The 22973-nt window shown below is 45.2% G+C and overlaps 1 protein-coding gene across 1 annotated transcript in view; it reads left to right on the top strand.

The window, feature by feature from the left end:
* HIVEP3 (HIVEP zinc finger 3) overlaps window positions 1–22973 on the top strand; it is a 453641-nt gene that overhangs the window by 27983 nt on the left and 402685 nt on the right. The gene's annotated exons all lie outside the window — the stretch shown is intronic.

The following is a 22973-nucleotide window of genomic DNA, read 5'->3' as shown; positions in this document are numbered from 1 at the left end:
GGTTATGCCAGATCCTGCCCCTCACCTGGTGGCCCTCTTCTCTGTGAGGGTGAGGGTGGCTTGCAAGATGTTGGGGGGCAAGGCAGTGTGCAGGGGCCCTCCAACACTAGATGTCTCATCATTCCACCTGGGTTAGTACCCAGCCTGGGACATTTGTATTGACTTGATCCCTTTTTTGGTGGCAAGATGTGTGAGATGAAAAAAGCCACACATTTAACAGCAGGCAGCTTAATTTCACTGAAATCTCAAGTTTATGTCTCCCCAAAGGCAGGTCTGAGGTTTTTCTCTTTACTGTACCCTTGAGATGATGAAAGTGACATTTTTTTGCTCTAAAAAGACATTTGCCCATCGAATTGGTCCCTTCACCTCCTTAAACCTTAGTTTCCTTGTCAGCAAAGCAGGAAATGTGATCCTTCTTTATAAAGGGGGCCTTTAGAGGTTCTGATGCTTGAAGGCTTGGTTCCCTGCCAGTCTGCGCAGCCACCTGGGAGGTACAAGATTTTAGGATCTGTGCCAGGAAGGAGTGCCTGAAGGACTTGCTTCCTAAAGCAATTTGTCTTTGGTCATCCCTGCCCTCCCTATGGCCCCACTGACATTAGAAAGCATGGGCAAGGAGCCTTTTGCTGAATTAAGGACAGGGTCCTTTGCAGAGGGGCCCAGAAGTCAACAAGGATTCATTTTTATTATGTTTTTTTTTCTTTTGTGTATTATCTTTGAAAAGCCAGCTTTGACATCTTTTCTAGATAGGTCTCAAATATTTTTTAAAAAATTAGTTAGCAGTGAGAAAATACCCCAGAAATCCTTGGAAGGTAATAATGAATGATACTAGTACAATTTGTAACCTCATATTAGGATTTGAATAAATGTCCTAACAGTCTTTCTTGCTCTCACTGTACAGCCACCGTGTATGGGCAAAATGCTAGCACAGTTTACCCCCTCTAGACCTCACCCCAGGCAGACGCAAGGCACCACTCAGGGCTCAGTCTGCTGGAAAAGCACACAGCAGAGTGGGTGGGGGAGCCCAGAGCCAGAATGACATCCAGACATTGTCCTTCTGGGCTGCAGACTAGACACAGGAAGGTGGAACCCTCCAGTCTGACTGGTCTGTGGAGGCCATTCACAGATCTGGAGTCCCCCTCCACCATGGTGGGCCCCACCAGATCAGTGGTCCATGTTGGCAGTGCCTGGGTAGGGCCCAGCCTCTGTATCAAAAAGCACCCTGGGTGATTCTAAGGGGTCGAGAACACAGGTTCCCAGAGAACCCAGCTGTTTCTGAGCCTGGGTCTGAGTCAGTCTCAATCTTTTCTGGTACCTGCGCCGGTCGAGGAGTTTCCCAGGGAGTGAGGCTGTCCTGTGCATGGGTGGGTCAAACTCTGATGTGTGTTGTTTGCCACTCCTTCCTGAATGACACCGCCAGCGGGTGTCTGGGCCTACAGCAGGTCCCTCTGGTTCCCGTGGCTGCTGGGCCATCTGGGTCTGTCTCACCGAGACCTCGGTTCTGAAGGTGTCTGTGGATAGGCACTGCAGTGGGTGGTGGGGGAGGAGAAGGTAATTTGGTCCCGTCTTGGCAAGATGTCCTCTGCGTCAATGGTGTGCTCAGACAGTTGCTGATTGTCACATTGTGTGTCTGATGCTTTCCCTTTTTTATAAAATAAAGACCTGCTGTTTCTAAAGAGAACTGGCAATCAACCAGAAAAGTGTGAGTTTAAAGCTGGTTTAGAGAGGGAAGACACTTTCTGTAATTTGGCTACTTTTAGTGCATAAGAACAAGGGTGCAGGCACCCACTGATCAGAGCAGATGTAGGCCATGTGCGGGAGTGGAGTCCTGGAAACCCCTACTGGGCCCAGGATCATCCCTTCAGTTGATGGATGTGGGGATGTTCCAGGGGTCCTGGGAGAGGGGCTAGAGCAAGGAGGGGGCGTGGTGGGTCAGTCAAGAGACTTAGGCAGAGGCTATTTACCAAACACGTTTTTATCAACCAGTACCCCTGTAGGAGTGAATACTGTTTAGACATCAGACCTGCTGGTAAAAGCTGCTAAAAATTCAGGTTGGCTTCAGCTGGAGTATGGGAGAAGCCAGGGCTACGTGGAAAATACCATGAGAGCATAGTTGTGTCTGTCTGGTTATTGCTATGTATGTCCTCAGGGCCAAGCCCAGGACTGAGCACATAGAAGGTGCTCAATAAATGCTTGATCACCTAGTCTTTCAACCCTGGTGATTCTCCTAAGAACAGGGAGCCAGAGTTGCCTGAAAACGGATAAAACACCTTTGAGCAGGGCAACGCGCTGACACTGTGTTGGGTCCTAGCTAGAAGGGTCATCCCCAGACACAGGCTGCCTCTGGGCACAGCATCTGCAGGACGGAGAGAAGGTTTCACTACTCCTAGCATGGGAGGAGCCCTTCACTGGGATTAGTGAAACCAGATCACTCACAGCTTCATCAGCCAGTGTGCTCTGGTATCCCATCCGGTGCTGGGGCTGCACTGACAGGTGCACACTTCTGAGCTGATAAATTATGGCATCACATCTGCTTTTTTTGTTGTTCCGTTGTCGATTACTTTGTTTCAGTGTGGTGTTCATCATTGTCACTTTTTTTTTCTGTTTCTTTGTTCTCCATTTTTACTATGATCTATCTTGAGTGGAGGCTCTGAGACTGACTTTCGGGCTAGGAGCGTGGCTCTGGAGCTGTAACACCTGGGTTCAGATCCAACTGTGTGCAGTGTGATCCCTCTGTGCTTTGGCTTTCTCATCCATAAAAGAAATAATAATAGGTCCTGCCGCATGGGGTTGTTGCAAGTAGTACTGTATGTAACACACTTAGAACAGTGTCTGGCAAACCCTATCTGCTGTGTGAATGCTGGCTCTGTATATGATTTGAGTTAAATGACCAGATTTCAAATATGCTAACATAAGATCCAAGAGCTGAACGAGGTGGCTTTTATACTGTGGGTGGGGTGGAGTTGGGGAGTGATCGGATTTTCTGGTTCTCTGTTTTGGAATTCAAAATAGAATTTGGTGAAAATCAAGAGAATCTTTTAGGTGCCGACTTTACATGTGTTGTTCGGATACTTCTCATCAGTGCATATTGTAGAAGAATTGTTATCTGCTTGTGGGCCTTCCCAGGTGACTGGAGGACTGTGATGATGGATTCCCATTGTTAGGATGGAAGAAATGCCCCCAAATATCTGAAAGGTACACAGATGGTTAAAACTGTTAGATGCCAAATGTATTCTTTCATGCCCCCTTCTTCTTCCAGGAAGCTGTTTTCCTACCTCATGTGGTCCTGGTGGTGCTGTCCATCTAATATGGTGACTTGTACCACCTTGTGTCCTCAAGGGGGCATGTGACCAGTGCTGGGCCAATCCTAGTGCTACATCCTTCCAGTCACATTGATTGGTTTGAAGATGGGCATTTGCCCCATCTACACCACAAAATGCCCTCCTGAGGGTTTTCTACTAGATCTCGTGGAGATGACTGCATACTTCATTTTTGTTGGCAAGCTGTAAGGATGTTGGCCTGGGACTGCCAGAAGATGTCTTCTCATGATTTGAAAAGAATCTGTCTACAGTAGGAAAGAATGAAGTTAACATTTGAGAAGAAGTAGATACAAGCAGACTGGAGAAAGAGAAGCAGACACATAGAAACAAGCACATCATTCTAGCACCCAGATCCAGCTTTACCTGAATTGGTCTATAGACACTAAGCTTCTCAGTTATGTGAGTTCGTGAATTCTCATGCTTTGCTAGTTTTTGCTGAGTTTTTATCAACTGCAGTTAAATCAGTCCTGACTGGTAGAATCTGGAAATGTTTTATGACACTCAGTTTTCTAGAATGCCCTGATATGGCCTCATAAGAAAAAGCTGAGGAAAAAAAAAAAAGAATGGATCACTTTGACTCTTGATTTAAGAATGGGTCACCAAGATGCTTCTTTATCCCTGTCCTTGTTGGACTTCCCAACTAACTCTTTGCTTTCCTTTGCGTTCTTTCTCTTTGGAATGTGGCTCCCTTGACTTGGTAGCTTCTTTTTTAAAAAAAAAAATTATTATTTTAATTAATTTATTTTTAAAATTATTTTATTTATTTAAAAATTTTTTTTCAGTGTTCCAGAATTCAGACTTGGTAGCTTCTTGATAGCTGATTCATCATTCCAACTTCCACTCAAACATTTCTCTTCTGAGGCCATCTCGGATCCTGCTGGCCAGAGCCTGTCTCTTCCTTCTTTGCATTCCCTTAGCACTTCATTTTTTCTCTATTTATCTCAACCTGCATTACATTATAATTAATGGTCTGCATGACCCATCTGTCCTTTGGGGTCATCCTGGCTTGGAGTTTCTAATGGTGCTCGCTTGAACACCCACTGATGTAGGACTGATGTAGGGGCAAACCTGGCCTTCTTCTGATTACATCTTGACAGTGGAATTGTTGGGAGCTGCTTATAAAAAATTCACTTGTATTTCCCCCAACACTTGTATGTGTTAATTTTTATTTTTACCTCTTTGTGCCAATTTGAATTTCTTTTGATTTAAGGAGTGAGAATGGGATCCAGTTCAGGGGGTTTAAAGTAAATTGGTATGGAGGACTTTGGTTTTTTTATTTAGTTGGTAAGTTTTCCACAATGAGCCTGTGTTCTTTTTGTAATTAGAAGAAAAAGTATTAAAAACAACAAAATGATTCCCAAGTGTAATAGGTGGGCTCAAAATAGGAGTGGCAAGACAACAGGAGGGAAGTGATAAGGCGAACTAGTTTTATTTCCCAGCAGTCTTCTACTAACCAAGACACAAACCATTTGGTAATTAATGCTTGACCATTTCACATAGTTTCACATGATAAGTTTGGAACACTCACACCTCAACTAAGGTTTCATGATCAGATTTTCTCCAATTTGCTTGGGCACCCATCACTGTCTAATATACATGTTTAACTTTACATTTGACAGGACTAAGCCATACCAAAACTATTTACTCTGAGGATATTTAAATATATGCATGGACTCTGAAAAACAATCTGAGGGGTTTGAAGTGGCAGGGGGCTGGGAGGTTAGGGTACCAGGTGGTGGGTATTATAGAGGGCACGGATTGCATGGAGCACTGGGTGTGGTGAAAAAATAATGAATACTGTTATGCTGAAAATAAATAAAAAATATGCTGGATGGTATACAAACATTCATTTAAGAGAGAAGGCAGAGGCCTGTCTGAAATGCTCCTTATTCTCAAAGAATATGTAAAATTGAGCAAAAATCATGAAATCATGAGGGTATACTTTTGTTTAAGCCCCCCACTGCTCCTCCACATGTACTAAAGTATTCCAGAAATTCCAGATATCTGGGATCTAAGGTGGATGGACACAAATAATGACAGTTATTTTGACTGGGCAAAATTCAATGTCCAGTTGCCTGAGTGCACAATAGTAGGACAAAAACTGTTGGATGTAAAGCTTAATTCAGAGTAAATCAAGACAGAATACAAACCTTTTTTCTTTTTTAAGATTTTATTTATTTGAGAGAGAGAGACAGTCAGAGAGAGGATGAGAGGGGAGAAGGTCAGAGGGAGAAGCAGACTCCCCATGGAGCAGGGAGCCCCATGAGGGACTCGATCCCGGGACTCCAAGATCATGACCTAAGCCGAAGGCAGTCGCCCAACCAACTGAGCCACCCAGGTGCCCCTACAAACTTTTACTGAGTATATTGCGTTCATTTTTACAATAGGTCAGCTTTACTTTTTGGTATTCATCTTATATTTACCCTCTTGCTAATCCTTATTTTTAACAGACAGGCTTTTAATGCTCCAGGGCTGTTCTGTTCATTGACGTGAAGCCAGAGGACCTCGGGATATTTTACAAACACATCCACTGAAATTGCTGACTTCTCCAGTTTTGACAACTTACTAAACTGATCTAACAGGTAGTTCAATTACCCGCCGTATGGAGACCGATTGTTTAGCACAGTTTGATATTTAACACTGCAGCTTAACCATAAAAAATACAATTTATGCTAATATGTTCCATTCAGGCCTGTTTCCAACAAAGCCTACAATTTAGCCACTTCGAGGTCTTACAACTGCTGTTTACTAATAATGCTTGATTTCAACAGAAGAAACATTCCTTCAATGCCAACAGCATGGGAAACTCGTATTTTGAAGGAAGTTAATCATCTGGTGATTCTTTCATCCTTATGCTAAAAGTTGGATGTGATTTTCCTATCTCTCCTGCTCTCTTTGCTCGTGTTGTGTTATATGTTGGGTACTTAGCGAGTTCAATCAAGTACACAGTGGTCGCGGGTTAGGCAAGGGACGTGTTCCCGAAATACTCACATGGTTCAAAACTTATACAATTCACATCTCATTTTCACCAAGGAATAAATGTGAGATAGCGTTTGCCTGACTCAGTTGTGCATTCAGCAGGATGTATTAATTGTTTGATACGGCTTTATTATTTATTGTAGAGAGTCGGGGAGGGGTGAGGGAGAGGAAGACTGTTAAGCAGACTCCATGCTAAGTGGGGAGCCCAAGGTGGGGCTCCATCTCATGACCTTGAGATCATGACCTGAGCCAACATCAAGAGTCAGATGCTTAACTGACTGAGCCCCCGGGCACCCTATATGATGTTATTTAAAATCGGCATGAAATAGGATTGCATTCTGTATCTTTTGCCTTCAGTCATGCCATGGCATCATTAGGCTGTCTCTTTGTGTGTTTGTGCTGCTGAGTCAAGAGTGGGAGTGGAGCCTCTTCCTGAATGCTAGGCATGGCGCAGCCGCAGCCACAACGGTGGTGGGACAGTTTTCACAACATGGCTGCAGATTCGTGGGCACTCCTTCCGTGGAGAGGTTAGTCTGTGCCCCTTCCTCTGGACTCAGGACTGGCTGTCACGATTTTGACCAATAGTGTGCAGGGGAAGTGAGGTATGACCTTCAAGTGTAGCAGGGGGGATAGCATTCTCCCTCTGCCCATCTATGCTTACATCATCAGCTCCAGAACCTGGGAATATGTGACCTTCCCGGGCAAACTGGGCTTTGCTAATGTGATAAAGTCAAGGATCTTATGGTGGAAAGATTTATCCTGTGGGCCCCATGTAACCACAAGGGTCCCCATAGGAGGTGGACAAGAATGTTAGAGGCCAGGAGAGATTTGGAGATGCTGTGTGGCTGGTTTTGAGGATGGAAGGAGGGGCTGTAGCCCAAGGAATGTGAGTGGCCTCTAGAAATTGGATGAGGTAAAGGGACAATTTCTCTCCTCAAGTCTCCAGAAGAAATGTGACCCTACCAACACCTCAGTTTTAACCTAGAGAAACCCATCTGGGGCTTCTGACCTCCAAACTGAGAAATACTGAGTTTGTATGCCTTGGAAGCTTTACATTGGTGGTAAGCAGCGAGGGGAATCTAATCCATAAGGCTAGAAGGGCCTGGTTCTCCTGGCACGTCCCCTGCCCTGCTGCTCCCCCAGGACCTGGCAGTCCAGGCAACCCAGGGCACACGAAGTGTGTGCTCTGGTCAGCAGCTGAGAGGGGCCACTCCTCGGGTCATCGCAGCCCGGGTGTCTGATTTTAAGTGAAGATATCTCCGTGTGGTCCTGTCTCCAGCCATTCGGGCTCCCCCCAGTGGTTTGAGTCTTTCCGGCTGTCTCTGCCCCCCTCTGCCCAAGTTCCTGAGCCACAGAATCCACGAGTTTAGTAAAATGTCTGTCACTGATACCAGTAAGTTTGGGGTGACTTGTTGGGGGTGAAGGAGGAGATCCAGGCACGGAGACCAAGGTAAAATATCTCCGTTATCACGCGGACGCCTGCGTGGGTTGTCCTGTGCTCAGAGGTAAGTGTTACTTGCTGGCTGGCCCCAAGGCTGTGATGGGGCCAAAGGGAAAAGAGACAGATCCAAGAAGTGTGAATCGTTGCATGATTTGGTGTGGACCTTGTGTCCTGGAGAGCCAAATGAATGCAAGCCCCATTTGCTGAGACATTCAGGGGTGGGACGGTCACACATCGGTTAGGATGAGCCTGGCAGCAAGCTGCACACACTCTGGACAGCAGTGGATGAAAATAGGTTTTACCATTCATGCACAAGAAGCCAAGAGGGAGAGGAAGCCAAGGTGGGGTGTGGGGTTGTTCTGTGGCTTAACAAGATTCTTCTACTCTGTCCTCCTCAGCTTGTTGGTTTGTCCCTAGGCTTGTCTCTATGTGGCCATAAGCCCCAAAGGACAAGGCTAGAGAAAAACATGCAGCCACTTTAAATGTATAACCACGCAGCTCAGGTGGACCCTTGCACTGCCTGAGGCTTCTGCGCTGTGTCCTTGCCATTCACTCATTCACAGGGCAGGCGGTGATGGAGCGCCCATCAGGTGCTCACTTCTCACGTTCTCTCTCTCCAGACACTTTGAGCAGAACCCTTCTGCCGTCATTCTTGATGATGACCTTGGTTCCTATTTTCCTGAGAGAGCGCAGGCAATCAGAAGAGAAACTCCTCCCCTTAAGAAACGTCTTACAGGGGCACCTGGGTGGCGCAGTGGGTTAAAGCCTCTGCCTTCGGCTCAGGTCATGATCCCAGGGTCCTGGGATCAAGCCCCACATTGGGCTCTCTGCTAGGCAGGGAGCCTGCTTCTTTTCCCCTCTCTCTGCCTCTCTCTCTGTCAAATAAATAAATAAAATCTTAAAAAAAAAAAAAAAAGAAAAGAAACATCTTACAGCACCTATTCCCACAGTGCCCAGCCACACCTTCTTGCCCGACTGCAGACAGCTCCTGGCTGGGATTTTTTTCATGGCCAGCCCCTCTGCTCGTGCACCAGATTCTAGCCCTGCTCGCCTGCTCAGGACACCAGGTCTTTTCCTCTTGTGTCTCCCATTGTGCCTCTTCTGCTGGGTTATTCTTCTGGGCCTACAAACATGCCCTACTCTCTCCCACTCTAGCCTCTCTCCATCTTTCTTTAAGCCTATGTCCAGCCTTCCTTTTGCTCAGGATGGTGCCTTAATGAGAATGAAAATATTGCGTATGCATATATAGTATGTGTATTATATATTTGTGTATATATCTGATATCTGTATCAACTTTCTTTTGGTATTTGCTTTATGAACAATTATGTACCATTTCCATCTCCCTATAGTTTTATAGTTCACATGGGTCTTTTGCGAATGGCATGCATACAGTGTTTTCTATTCAGCCTGACATCAAACTTTTAGCTGGAATATTTACTTCATGGTTCATGGTAACCTCTGATGTCATTTTCAGATTTGGGGTTAAATCTCCTGTTAGGGCTTGCTATTTGTTCTGCTTATGTCTATGTTTTATTTTTTTTTTTCCCTTTTTGCCTTGTTTCAGTTGTATCATTCTATCATTTCTCCTTTCCTGGTTCTGAATGTATGTACTCTTTTTATATTCTTTTAGTTGTTACTCTGGAAGTTATAACATGCATAGTTTACTTCTCCAAGTCTAAAATTAATAAATATTTTTACCCTCCTTCTGAATGGCACAGTGACCTCAGAACACTTTTCACTCTGTTTACTTCTCTCCTGATGATAAATTATTGTTGTCCGGCATTTAATTGCTTCTTAAGAAAATAACTCACAAGGCATTTTTGCTGTTTTGTACGAAGAGTGTTAATTTAGTTCTATCTACCTCTTGGTTACTTTTTCTGCTTTTTTTCCTTCTTGCATCTCAGGTCTTTCATCTGGGATTACCTTTCTTCCACCTGAAGAATATTCTTTAGAATTTCTTTTTTTTTTTTTAAGATTTTATTTATTTATTTGACAGAGAGATCACAAATAGGCAGAGAGGCAGGCAGAGAGGGGGGGGGGGAGGCAGGCTCCCCACTGATCAGAGAGCTTGATGCGGGGCTCAACCCCAGGACCCTGGGATCATGACCTGAGCTGAAAGCAGAGGCTTTAACCCACTGAGCCACCCAGGTGACCCTTGAATTTCTTTTAATGAGTATCTCCTGATAGCAAATTCTCTGTTTTGGTTTGAAAGCAATTTTATTTTGTTTCCGTTTGAAAAAGATGTTTTCACTGAGACTATAATTCTAGATTAGCAATTGTTTTCTCTTAATACAGTGAAGATATCATTCCATTGCCTTTGGCCTCCACTGTTGTTATTGGGAAGACAGCCGCCAGTCTCTGAAGGTAATCTGTATCCTACCCACCCCCCTTGCCCCAATGCCCTGCCGAATCTCCCCCAATGGCTGCTTTTTAAGATATTTTCTTTGTCTTAGTTTTTGAAGTTTTACTGCACAATGTGTTGGGAGGTGGGTTTCTTTTCTTGTGTGATTGGGTTTCATTGGGCTTTCTGAATCTGTGATTGGCATATGGAAAGCTCTTAGTGATGGGGAGTAAGGGATGTACTTGTCGTGATGATCACCGGGTGATGTGCGTAATTGTTGAATCACTATATTGTACACCTGAAACTAAAGTAACACTGTGTTAATTACTGGAATTAGAATAAAAGCTTAAAAAATTATCACACACAGGGATGCCTGGGTGGCTCATTCGGTTAAGCCACTGCCTTCGGCTCGGGTCATGATCTTGGGGTCCTGGGGTCAAGTCCCACATTGGGCTCCTTGCTCAGCAGGGAGCCTGCTTCTCTCTCTGCTTCTGCCTGCCACTCTGCCTCTCCCCCTGCTTGTGCTCTCTCTCTCTTTCTCTGACAAATAAATAAATAAAATCTTTAAAAAATATTATCATTCACAGACACACACACACACACATACACACAAAATATCCTTCTATCCCATTCTCTTTCTTCTTGTTCTGGGACTCTGAATAAATAAATATTTTATCCCCTCTGTATCATTTCTCTTTTATATATTTTTTTCTGGTATTGTCTCCTTGCCATATTTTGGGTAATGTCTTTGGACCTTTTCACTAATTCTCTCTTCAATGGTGTCTAATCTGTTGTTAAACTTAGCCATTGGTATTTATTTTGTGCTTTTTAAAAAAATTCTGGAGATATCCTTTGGTTATTTTTCAGAACTTTGATGTCATTTTCAGATCCTTGTTCCTGGCAAATGTTTATTTTATTTCTTTATTTCTTTAAACAAAGTCAGCATGATTATTTTATTATTTGCATTTTGTAATTTTAATATTGCAAATATTGTCTTATCTGCTTCTGCTCCTGTTGTTTTTTAGGGCATGTGGGTATTTTTTTCTCATAATTTGTGGGAATTCTTTGAGGTCCAAGATGAACATGCTGTGCTCCAGAGAGGACTTTTTTTATTTCTGCCAGGAGCATAGGATCTCTATTACCTTGAGTTCTCTGTCCTGTGGCTAGCAGTGGACCTTCCCCCTACTATCTACCTATTAGCAAAACTGGGTCTTTCTGTTAGAAGTGAATGTGCTTGTTTGCATTAAACAAAGCTTCTCTGCACTGATTTCTCTTTTTCCTTTTCCTTCTTCTTTTCCTTTGCCTTCTGATGATTTTTCCCCTCCCCTTAAGCCAGGACTCCTCACCATAGTTTATGTTTTCTGGAATGTTAATTCTGCTTCGCGAAATTTCTCAGGTAGTTTCCAGTGCTGAGTTGGTATTGCTTTTCTCCTCATTTCTCGCTTGGCTCTGCCATATGGACTATGATCACACAGCTTTGATCTCTTTCTTTTCTATACAGGTGATATTCTTTTTAAGGTTCCTTAAGAGAACAGAACTGTTTGAATCTTCCCTGCTTTTTTTTTTTTTCCTTCTTGTTGTTGAAGAGTCCTTATTTGTTGTCTGTTTGCTTTCTTTCTTTCTTTTTTTTTTTTTTTAACCAAGGACAGTTCTCATCCAGGACTATTATTTGGTAAAAAGAGCATTAGAAAATATTTCTTGATTCCTCTACTTCCTTATCTGGCTACCCTTGAATCTTCCCCTTTGTGCACAAGAGTCTGTATTTTTTTTTTCTTTTTGAGATTGTGTACTTTTGTTAAGTCCTTCTAGAAGGTGGGCCATGGGCTGAGACTTTCAGTAGGATAGCCATCAGTGGGAAAACTTTCTTCTTTTCTTTCTAATTAAAAATGCAGCCAAACAAAAAACAAAACCTGCAGGAGCCACTCAGCTGCTCAGAGGGAAGGGGGTCTGGGATCCTAGTGAGTCCTTGTGGCTTTGGTGTCCTGTCCCTTCCTGCTTGGGGGCAAGCCAGCCACTTTCAAGTATAGAACTTGTGGTTCCAGGGGTTGGCTTAGGTGTGACTATCTTTTTCTCCACCCAGCTGTACCTTTGTTTGCTGTTGCTGTTTTCTGCCAAGACTGCTACTGTTTGGTAGTCATTCTCTTATACTTTTCTTGCCTTCTCATTCACAGCTCAGGTGTGTGTGGGGGGAGATATTCACCAATAACCTTTCTCTCTCTCTCCGTACTTAAGGAAAAGGATAATAAAGTGTGCACTATGCTTTGAACTATTGTGCATGTTCTCTATAATATTGGCTCTTATCTGACTGATGCACATTATTGGTATGTTGATCTTGCTTTTGGTGAGTTATGGTTATATCATTATAAGGAATTTTACTTTGGATTTAAAATGCATAATAGGTATCAGTGCAAACCTATGAATAGGTATCTTTTCCTTCTTCAGGGAATCACATATGCTGGTCTTCTGTTTTGTTGCCATTTTTTGGTCTAGCCAACATTTTTTTTTTTTTTTTTTTTTTTTTTAGCCAACATTTTTTGAGCACCTGTTTTGATCCAAGCAGAGCCCTGAGAATACCAAATGGTTTCTCTCTGTCTTCCAGCTTGTCAAGATTTGTATGTATTTTAACTGTTTTTTTTTTCTGAATTGGCAGTTTTAATAATACACTTCTAATTCTCTCACCTGTTCTGTCATCAAGTAATTAATAACAGTGTTAAATAGTACTGGGCAAAAAAAGACCCTTGTGGAACTACATTTATCAAATGCCCCAAACTGACATTTACACTGACCTATTAATCAATGTTGCATTTACTGGATACAAAAATGAGAATTTCCCCGGGATCATGATGGGGAGGTCATGCAAGATAAAACCTGCAGTGTTAAATAAATTGCTCTCCTTAAAGGAGGAGAATCATTTATTTATTTTCAATACCATGTTGATTTTTACCCTAGCTGTAGCTGTTTATTAAAATAAGCTAGGGGTGGCTTTCGTGTTTTCTGGAGACTTTTGAGTGCTACAGTGGGTGAAGGACTTCTTCCCATCAATGCCTTTAGCTGTTTTGTGTGTAAGGTAGAAGGAAAGCAAAGTGTAAGAAGAATCTTGTTATCTTGGAGTTCCTTTTTGTATTTCCATTGCTGAAACTTTAGCAGTAGTTGTCATTCAAGTAGATCCTGATCTTTCCAGTCCCTTTGCCATGAATGACAGATAGGGCAGCAGTTTCCATACTGTATGTTTGTGGTTAATGGAGAACAGGCAAACCAGGGAAGCCGACGAAATGCCACCATAGAGTAATCCTCTTTGACAGTAGCATGACCTTCAATGTACGTATGGGGTGCTTCTAAGTGGGGTCAGTACCCCTATCCCCTCATCATTTCTTGCCCTCAGCTTCTCATTTTTAAGAAGAAAGCGTTTCTTTATTTTTGATGACTCATGTCAGAAATCCCTGCTGGTCCCTCCTCCTGTTTTAGGCAGCAGACCCCTTTCAGGGTCCTTCTGGGGCAGCCTCATAAGAGCCCACCCACACCTTGTGAATCCCCCACACCTGTCTCTTGGGGGACAGTGGCCCCTGAGTGTGCTTTTCCCCAGGTGTCCCGCAGACTTGCTCAGCCACGTACCCCTACCCTCGCCCTGGTGCATCAAGTTCTCTGCCCCTGGCTGGGCCACGGTGGGCCTCCCTCTGCCTTGCATTCTTTGGGGAGTATTTGCTCAGCAGGAGAACTTCTGCTCCAGAGGAACTGTCCCCCAGGGTTGTCTTTCAGGGCATTCATCCAGGAAGAAAATGATGTAGGCATTCTCTGGGGCCCACCTGTGTGTTGGGGTCTGTAAGCCTTCGTTGCACCAAATCAAGCTGCTCAGGCCTGCGCACCCAAGTGCTTTCCCTCGCAGTACTCCCATGCTGAAGCACAACTTCACTGAAGGGTAATCAGCGTATCATACAAGTCACCAAGTTTAAATGTGCACCATAAGGACCTCAGAGCTGTGCAGCTATCCCGGCAACCAGTTGTAGAATCTTCCCATCCCCCAGAAAGAGCTCTGGTGCCCCCAGCCCCAGGGAACCATGCATCTACTTTCTGTCTCTACAGAGCTGGGTTTTCTTGGTGTTCATGTACATACACTACCATACATGACCTTCTGCATCTGGCTTCTTTTGTCCAGCATGTTTTCGAAATCCATCCGTATCGTGTAGCAGGTGATCGATCAGTGGTTGGTTCCTGTTCATTGCTGAATAGTGTTCCAGGGTGTGGAACATTTACATGTTTTTTTTTTTTTTAAGATTTTATTTATTTATTTGACAGAGAGAGATCACAAGTAGGCAGAGAGGCAGGCAGAGAGAGAGAGAGAGGAGGAAGCAGACTCCCCGCTGAGCAGAGAGCCCGATGCGGGACTCGATCCCAGGGCCCTGAGATCATGACCTGAGCCGAAGGCAGCGGCCTAACCCACTGAGCCACCCAGGTGCCCAACATTTACATGTTTATGCATTGTTTTATCCATTCACATGTTGATGGACATTTGGGCTGTGTCTACCTTCGGGCGCTTATGAATAATGCTGCTGTGGACATTCATGTATAAGTCTTTGTGTGGACAAATGTTTTCATTCCTCTTGAGTAGATACTTAGGGAGAATTGCAGGATAAGGTTATTTTTCGCTCTTCAGTAAACCACCCAGTTGTTTTCCCCATTGATATTCATTTGTTTTCCTGGACCCTCTCGCCAGGTGGTAGCTCCGTGTGATGTTACTGGAGTAACGTGGTGTATGAGGGTTCCTGTTTCTTAATGTCCTCACCAATACGTCCCCTTTTTTGTTAACGGTGGGCTTAGAGCGGGTGCTTTCCAGAAGCCCCACCCCGCTGCCTTCTCCTTTCCCAGGCATTGTGCCTTCGCTGGCCTAAACTCCGTTTATTCTGGTGTTTCTGCTTCCACATGCAAGTCTAAAATGACTATAGAAAATATTTGACAACACTCGGACTCCTGCTTCCCTAACTAATACTGGATTTTTTAAAGATTTTTTTTTTTCTTTCCAGTAGATACTTTCTGCCTATAAAGAAGGGAAGAATACCCCATTTCCCCCAGAGGTATATTGTGCATTTGGTAGAACACTGTGCCCTGGGGAGGAGGTAATTGTGTTAAATTCTGAATGGGCATCCTGTAGGAATCAGTAAGTGTTACTGTCAACATGCAGACATTGCTAAGCTGTGGAGAGGCGAGCTGAGCCCTGTTAGGCCAGGTGGGATCTGACTGTTGTGCACTGGAAGGGCCTTAAAAAAAAAAAGGAAAAGGAAAACAAAAAGAGAGTGAGGGTGATTGGAAGAGAGAACGAGCTAGTGAGAGCCTGAGGAGGAAGCATGCTGCTTGGCCTTCAGCGTCTGGATCCTGTGACTGGCTGCTGTGTGTCTCTGGGAAGGCAGGAAGCTGCCTTGAATCTCAGTTTCCTCCTCAGGAACTTGGGGATAACTGTGTGGACCTGGTGGGTGCCAAGCGCCTGGAGCCAGTGGCCGGAGCACCTGGCACAGCTCGGAAGCAGGGTGCGGGGAGGGTGATGGGGACAGACAGGGAAGAGGCCGTGCAAGCTGCTTCTGCATCAGGGTGGATGCTGGATGGTAGCCCAGGGGTTGTCACGCTTTCCTTGGCCTGAGACTCCCTTGCAGGCTCGGCTGTCTGCGTTCCCAAAACGATGAACCGGGAGGTCGGGGTGGGGCCCGAGAATGTGCATTTCTAAAAGTTCCCAGTGCCACTTGGAGAGCTGCAGTGTGGGAAGGAGGAAGTGCTGGAGAGCCAGGGCACAGAAAGCAGTGTCCCATGCTTCTTAAATTTTGTGAGGCCAACCCCCAGACCCCCCATGGTTCTGTGGCATTTGTTTACTGCTCTATCCTGGGTAACCAGCAGAGTGCATAGAGGAGATGCTCAATAAATATTTGCGGATGGCCTGACCGAAAGCTGAGACTTTACCATCCATATTCGTTTGCTAGGGCTGCCACAGCCCAGGGTCATGGACTGAGTGGCATAATAAACAACAAATGTATTTTCTTACAGCTCTCGTGGCTGGAGGGCAAAATCGAGGCGCTAGGAAGTTCGGTCTCTCTTGAGGGCTCTCTCCTTGGCTTGCAGGCAGCCCCCTTCTACACTGTGTCCTCACCCAGCCTTCCCTCTGCTCGCTTGTCTCCCTGGGATCTGTTCTTCTTCTTCTAGGGGCACTGCTCCTCTGGGATTAGGGTCCCATTCCCTACAAGTTCATTTAATCTTAGTTCTCTCTTTCCAGGCCCTATCTTCAAATACAGTCACTTTACAGGTGAGGACGTCAGCATGTGAGTTTTGAAGGGGATACCGTTTCGTCTATAACACCACTGGGGTGAACTCCGGCTACTGGCCAGGGGGTTCCTATTTCTCAGTTTGGGGCCCTAGAAAGGTTGAGAACCCCGTGAATCTAGTAGACTCCTTTGTGCCTTACTGAAAGGCTGAGTTAAGACATAGGCTTGGGTCTTAATGGAAAAAAGGAAGGAATTAAAAAACGGATAGACACGGTTTTGAGAAGGAGCTCTTTATCTCCTTTATACCAGAGCCATTCCTATTGACGGTCTGATGAGGTTTTTCCCTTGAGTCTTTGGTGTGAAACAGTGTGACTGTTCCTCAGTCACATGTTGTTCATAGCCCCAAATCTTCCCATGCTTCTAAAATTGACTTTAGAGCCTAAGCATCCACATAGGGTGAACTGCCCCAAACAGGGTCAGGGTCGGGGAAAGCTGGATAGCTGGAGGAATCAGACAATAGGACGGACACAGCAGGGAGTCAGCGATTTTGCCATGGGTGGTGGGAGGATTTATGGAATTTGTCACTTGTGCTTTGAGTCTTACAGCCTGTAGTCGCCCCATGACGTGGTCTCTCCACAATGTAGGTTCTCAACAAATACACAACCCCAGAGACCTGCGTTTCATTTGCAAATGTTATGATTAATGAGCGCGATGTCACTTGTATTTCCAGAATTGCCTGGTCTCCCTCCTGTGTTCATGCTCAGGCAAGAGCATCAGTGAGCCTGGGAGCTGCAGGAGGGATGGGCTCACCTCCTTGCCTGCACCTGCTTCCTCCCCCGGCTGGCAGGCCAGGACCACCCGAGGCTGAGAGAGGAAGGAAGGAAGGCAGCTGGGCCATGGGGGAATGTGGGGGTCACATCCCTCTCCTGGGGTGGCTATGTTCCCTCACTTGGTGGTAACAGCAGGTGGCAACTCACACAAAGGAAGACCCAGCTGTGGCCTCTGTGCTGTGGATTGCAGGAGCCACAGAAGGTCATCATTCTCATCCTGTCCCTGCCGGTCCTGTCCCAAGCTCCCTGTCAGAGTTTTTGTGTTCTCTCCCTCTCTCTTCTCTCTCCCCACTCAGCCTACTTTAACACACTCCGTATGCCCAGCTTCTTCTTCTTCCCATTACTCAGCTCACCTCTTCCCTTGCCCCGTAGTTGTAAACAGGGTGTGAGCGCTGTAAGGATTTAGAAGCCATAGGCTTTGGAGTTATGCTGAGTACTATGGCCGTGTTGCTTTGCTAGGGCTGCTGTAACAAAGTGCTCCAGAATGGGTGCCTTCGCTTAGAACGATGAGACTTTCTTGTTTCTCAGTTCTGGAAGTTGAAGTTCAAAACCGAGATGTGGTAGGGTCACACTCCCTCTAAAAGCACTAGGGAAGGATCAATTCCAGGCCTCCTTCCTACTTCTGGCAGTTCCTCGGCCTGTGGCAACAAAGCCCCTGTCTTCACATGGCGTTCTCCCTGTGTGCATGTCTGTGCTCAAATTTCCCCCTTTTGTAAGGAAGGACACCAGTCATGTTGGATCAGAGGCCCACTCTAGGCTGGGATAATCTCATTTTAATTTCACTAATTACATCCTCAATAACCCTCTGTCCAGAACAGTAGTTTTGAATTACTATGAGAAATAGCATTAGATATAGCCTGAATTGGGGTTCCTAAGAAATGCTTGTAAATAAATACTGTACTATGCATTTCGATAACTTGCCTACTTTCAAGAGAGCAAGAGGTGGAAATGACATCTTATTTATATGAGGAAGCAAAGAAAGGGGCTGTAACATGCCCAGATGTGGATTCTTGGAAACAGAATGAGAACAGTCCAGAGGTTTAGTGGGCCTTTAGCTGCCTGTTTTGGGGTTAGTGTAGCATCCCTGTGAGTCAGGCTAAGAGTTGGGATTTCTGAGTTGGGTTTCTGGCATTCAGTGGCTTCTCTGAAACCAGGGACTTGCCTTCTTTGGCAAGTCTCTTAGGTCACTACATCTCAGGAAGGTGAACAATAGCGCCTTACAGGAGCTTGGGGGGAGTGAGTGACTTACGCTGAAATGTGTTTAGGAGATCGTTAGGTGAAAAGTACCCTTTCAGTCACTGCTTGGCCTTCCTTTTCCATTTATCTCCATGAGTCATAGCTGCAATCACTTGGGTAGAGGTGAGAGCCTTGTTGACAGGAGAGGTGAACGCGGTTGACCTAGAAGGCAGATCAAAGAGAAAATCAATCAGGTGGCTGAATTCACTGATCTTGGCTTGAAATTCCGAGTGAGGTACCTGAAGTTCACATTCCAGCAGGAGGAACGTTCACCCTTTTGTGAGGGCTTGCCAAGTGTGCCTCGGTGGGTCAACTGTCCTCTGTACCCTTTGCCACTTTGTAAGCCTGCAATAGGGCCCTTAATCTCTGAACACAGCCTTGTGGGCTCATCGGCTTCCAACGGATCAGCTCTTTCAGAAGCATGATTCTCACTGGACATCTGCCATCCCAGAGCCTGTGTGTGCTTTCCAGCAAGACATGTGGCACTGGGCTCCTTGTCGGCACGGTCACTGCTTGGAGAATCTCGGTCTAAAGACACATTCTCTGAAAACAGGCTCTGGCAATCCGCTTTCCCTTCTAGCAATAGCTAGCAGCGGAATTCACTTAATGCTCTGCTTGGATGTGTTCTAAAGGACCAGCTGAAGGAACTATGAAAATTCTTTAAATCGGTTTTTCTTACTTCCAAAGAAATATAGTCATTTCGATCACTCACCAAGTGTGGGGTGAGAATCACAGAAGAATTCAAGGAACAAATGACCACACTGATCCGTTCGACCAGTGTCTCCCTGTGGCCCGTAGGTGCCACCATTCTGGAGGTTGACCTAGAAATATCGTAGTGGGCATCCTTGTGTTGGGCAGTGATTTAAGCAAAATTCATTTCTGTTTATCCACTTGTCTCAGGGAGATTTGCAGCAGGAGGCTTATTTTGGAATGGTCTCTGGATCAACAGCTATGGGGGGATGCAGGAGGCAGGATTGGGTTGAGGGGGAATCTGAGCTGTGACGTAGTCATAATGAAGGCTTCAGCTGATCCCATGGGAGGCCTGAGAACTGGGATGGGCTCTTAGAATAGAGACAAGGGACCAGTCTTTATAGCCCTGTATCCAGAAGCCACTGGACACAAGGATTGCCCCATGGAAAGTGGTGGAGGCAGTCCATGCCATCCAGAGCAGTGCCTAGAAGTGGAGTCAGCTGAGTCATCAACAGTGGTGACAATGTGGGCCTCATTCCTGAAGGGCAGGTGAGTGCAGAAAATGACAAATGGCCCAGAGAGTCCACTCTCCCTTCAATAAAGTAACGCTGAGTATCTAGTCCTGAGGCTGTGGTAAATAACATAGGCATGGCCTCTCCTCTTGTAGAGCTTCTGGTCCCATAGAAGGCCAATGAGTAAATAGGCAATCACAATACAGAGTTTGCTGTCCTCTGGGATTATATGGGCACCAGGAAGCCTTCCTGGAGGAAATTGCATCTCAGCTGAAATCTGAAGAATAAGGAGCTGGTCATGTTAAGAGGGGTGTGAGAAGAGTATTCCAAGGAGAGAACACAACATGCCGGACACCCCAAGGGCCAGAGTGGGGGCATCACATCTTGGAAGAGTGAACAAGGTTCAGAATGGCCAGAGGATACAGTATCTGTGGAAGTGGTGGGGGGGCAGGGTAGGGTTATGGCTGGAGGGGTGAGCTAGGGCCAGGTGTGATAGCACCCTGAAACCATCAAGCGGACAACCCGGCTGAGAGGGAGTTCAGACTAGGAAGGGAAAGGAAGGAAAGGGAAGGGAAGAGAAGGAAAGGAGAAGAGAGAGGAGGAAAGGAGGGGAGGGGAAAGCAGAGCACATGGGTTGGATATATAAGAGCAGGTGGCAGTAATTGAGGAGTCAGGAATAGGAGGAGATCCCAATGACTTCTCTCCTAGTTTGAAATCCCATCATTGTGTTTATGTTTGCCTGAGCCTGTGGGACTCTCACACAACAGGCATTATACTTTCTTTTCTCTTGCAGTTGGGTTTTCTTCCAATTCCCTATATCCCCTGCTGTTCAGTTCTCTTCTTGCCCAGGGCAGTCCTCTGTCCCCTTCTCAAGTTGCTACTCTAGGCCACTCTTGCCTTCTGCCCTTGAAGATACTCATTTTTGGTGTATCCCCACAGCTCACGTGCCCTCATTCCTACATAATCTAGTTTCTACCTCTTTCCATGGAAATACCTTCAGGTGGCATGGGTAACCTTTTTCAGTGACCTTCTAGACTGGCCACAGCATTTGGTTCTGGTGTTCCCCTTTTCTCTCAGAGTGTTCTTTTTTCAGGGTTTTCTGAAACTGGGACCTCTTGGTTCTCTTCTTAATTTCCCCACTTTTGCCTCCTGTCCTTCCTACTCTGACTTCTCTAGAAGTGGTAGGTCCCATGATTTTGACCCTTGCCCTCTCTTCCTTCTCTCTTTTCTAGAAATTCTGTGCATTCCCATGGCTTCAAATGGCATTCCCATGTGGACATTCCCCAACCCCCTGCCTCTCCAACTCCAGATTGGCATTTCCAAGAGACGCTGATTTGTCTACCTGGTAGTTTCCTCAGTGCCACAACTTCCAAGTTCCATTATCCTTTGCCCTACATCCATACCAAATGCTTCTTCCTGCCTTTTGATTTTTGTGAACAACATTCTTCCTATTCATCCTTATTGGAAAACTTGAAACTTTGACAATTCCTTCTTTTTCTTCTTCCCCTTGTACACCTCCAACCCTGCTTGAGAGTTTCCAAGTATTATCAGACTCTTCCTTTACATTCTGGCTAATTAATTTCTTATTCAGCAATTAATAACAAATACCCCCATCTCTTTATCCCTTACTAAGGCCTCATATTTCTTTTGAACTAAATTCCACACTCTTTCCAGACCACTCTTGCCTCTATGATTTTCCTGTGGTCTCTGCTTTGCTTAAAACATTTTCTTCTGTCTCCTTCACCTGCAAAAGTCTTAGTTGTCTTTTTGCCTTGAGTGCTTAGACACTTGCCTATAATGATGTTTCAATAAATATTTGTACACTTGAATTATTGAAAGGGATTTCTAAGATAATAATCGTTATTTGGAGGAACTAATTTAGGCAAAAACTGGTTAAAAGCTACTCAAAAAATTGTTTTTAAGATTTTATTTATTTATTTGACAGAGAGAAAGAGAGAGAGAGATCATAAGTAGGCAGAGAGGCAGGCGGGGTAAGGGGGAAGCAGGCTCCCAGCTGAGCAGAGAGCCTGAAATAGGGCTTGATCCCAGAACCCTGAGATCATGACCTGAACTGAAGGCAGAGGCTTAACCCACTGAACCATCCAGGCTCCCCTCAAAAATTTAAAAAAATTCAATTCAGTAAATATTTACTTAGGATCTGCCTGAGTCACATCCTATGGGTGTGATGTCAAACCAGAACGCTTGGTTTGGAACACAGAATGTTCCTTTCACACACATTTTCAACACTTCACCTCGTTGATTCCTATTTATCTTTTCAGAGCTTATCTGTTACATGCCATCCCTTGAAGGCAGCTTTCCCTGATTCTCAAAATAGATCAGGTTCACTTGCTATATGCATTAATGCCTGTACTTTCCTTTGAGACGTGCCCCACCATTGTAATTAAATAATGAACTGGATGAGTGGTGGTTTCATGTCTGTCAATCCCACCATCCAGTGAACTCCAGGAGGCCAGACACTCTCTCTGTCCTTGCTCCCCCTTGAATCCTTACAACTGGTCCAATGCTTTGTCTCTAATAGGAGACCAACCAATATCTGTTGAGTCAATGTAGATTTATTTTGTCCCCAGTAGTCTCTGGACTCCCCAGAAGATCACATTCTAGGTGGGGCTGGTGTAATAGCAATCTAGTATGACAGCAAGGGCCATGACATGGGTCTTGGTACTGGCTGCAGTGTGAGTATGGCAGAGGAGAGGTGGGGACGACGTGGTAAGTGAGCTGGGCTTGGAAGAATACATAGCACCTTGGGAGGTAGAGGAGCAGTGAACTTGAGGAGAAGGGCTTTCTTGTGTGAAAACAAAGGCAAGAAGGATCATGGTGAATTAGAGCAGAGGTTCCCAATAGCGTGGGGTGCTGTGGTATTCCGGGGTGCCTTGAATAGGAGCAGGTTTGCCAATTTGTTGATCTTTGCCTTTTTAGCCTGACGTGCCCTCAAACATGATCATTTCCTGTGTATGCCTGGACGAGAAAAAGTGCGGGAGGCATTGGATCAGCTCCCCATGGAACAGGACAGGTGTGATAGGATTGAGCAAAGATGAGTCTGGGAGAAGGACTGGGACCAGGTTGTAAAGGGCTTCCATGCTCTGCTTAAGGAGTTTGGATGTTGTCCCATAGGAAATGATGAGCCCTTTGAAGTTGGACTACCTGGCATACATTTTTATTGATTCCAACTAATGTGGTCCAAATGAGTAACTTTTATAAGTTCTACCTCTGATTTTTCAGAGGCACAATACAGACCACCTGTGCGGTGGCAATTCTCACCGTTGTGTTATGACACACTGGTGTGATCGGTTGTGATTGCATTACAAGTAATGTACTGCAGTCAGTAAAACGCGGATACTTTCAGATTACTAATTTTTTTAAAGAA

Source organism: Mustela putorius, unplaced genomic scaffold, assembly GCF_011764305.1.
Source record: "Mustela putorius furo isolate JIRA1106 unplaced genomic scaffold, ASM1176430v1.1 tig00003853_pilon_pilon_pilon, whole genome shotgun sequence".
Classification (NCBI taxonomy): Eukaryota; Metazoa; Chordata; class Mammalia; order Carnivora; family Mustelidae; genus Mustela; species Mustela putorius.
The sequence above is the reverse complement of the archived record's forward strand: the minus strand, read 5'-3'. Positions and strand labels throughout refer to the sequence as shown.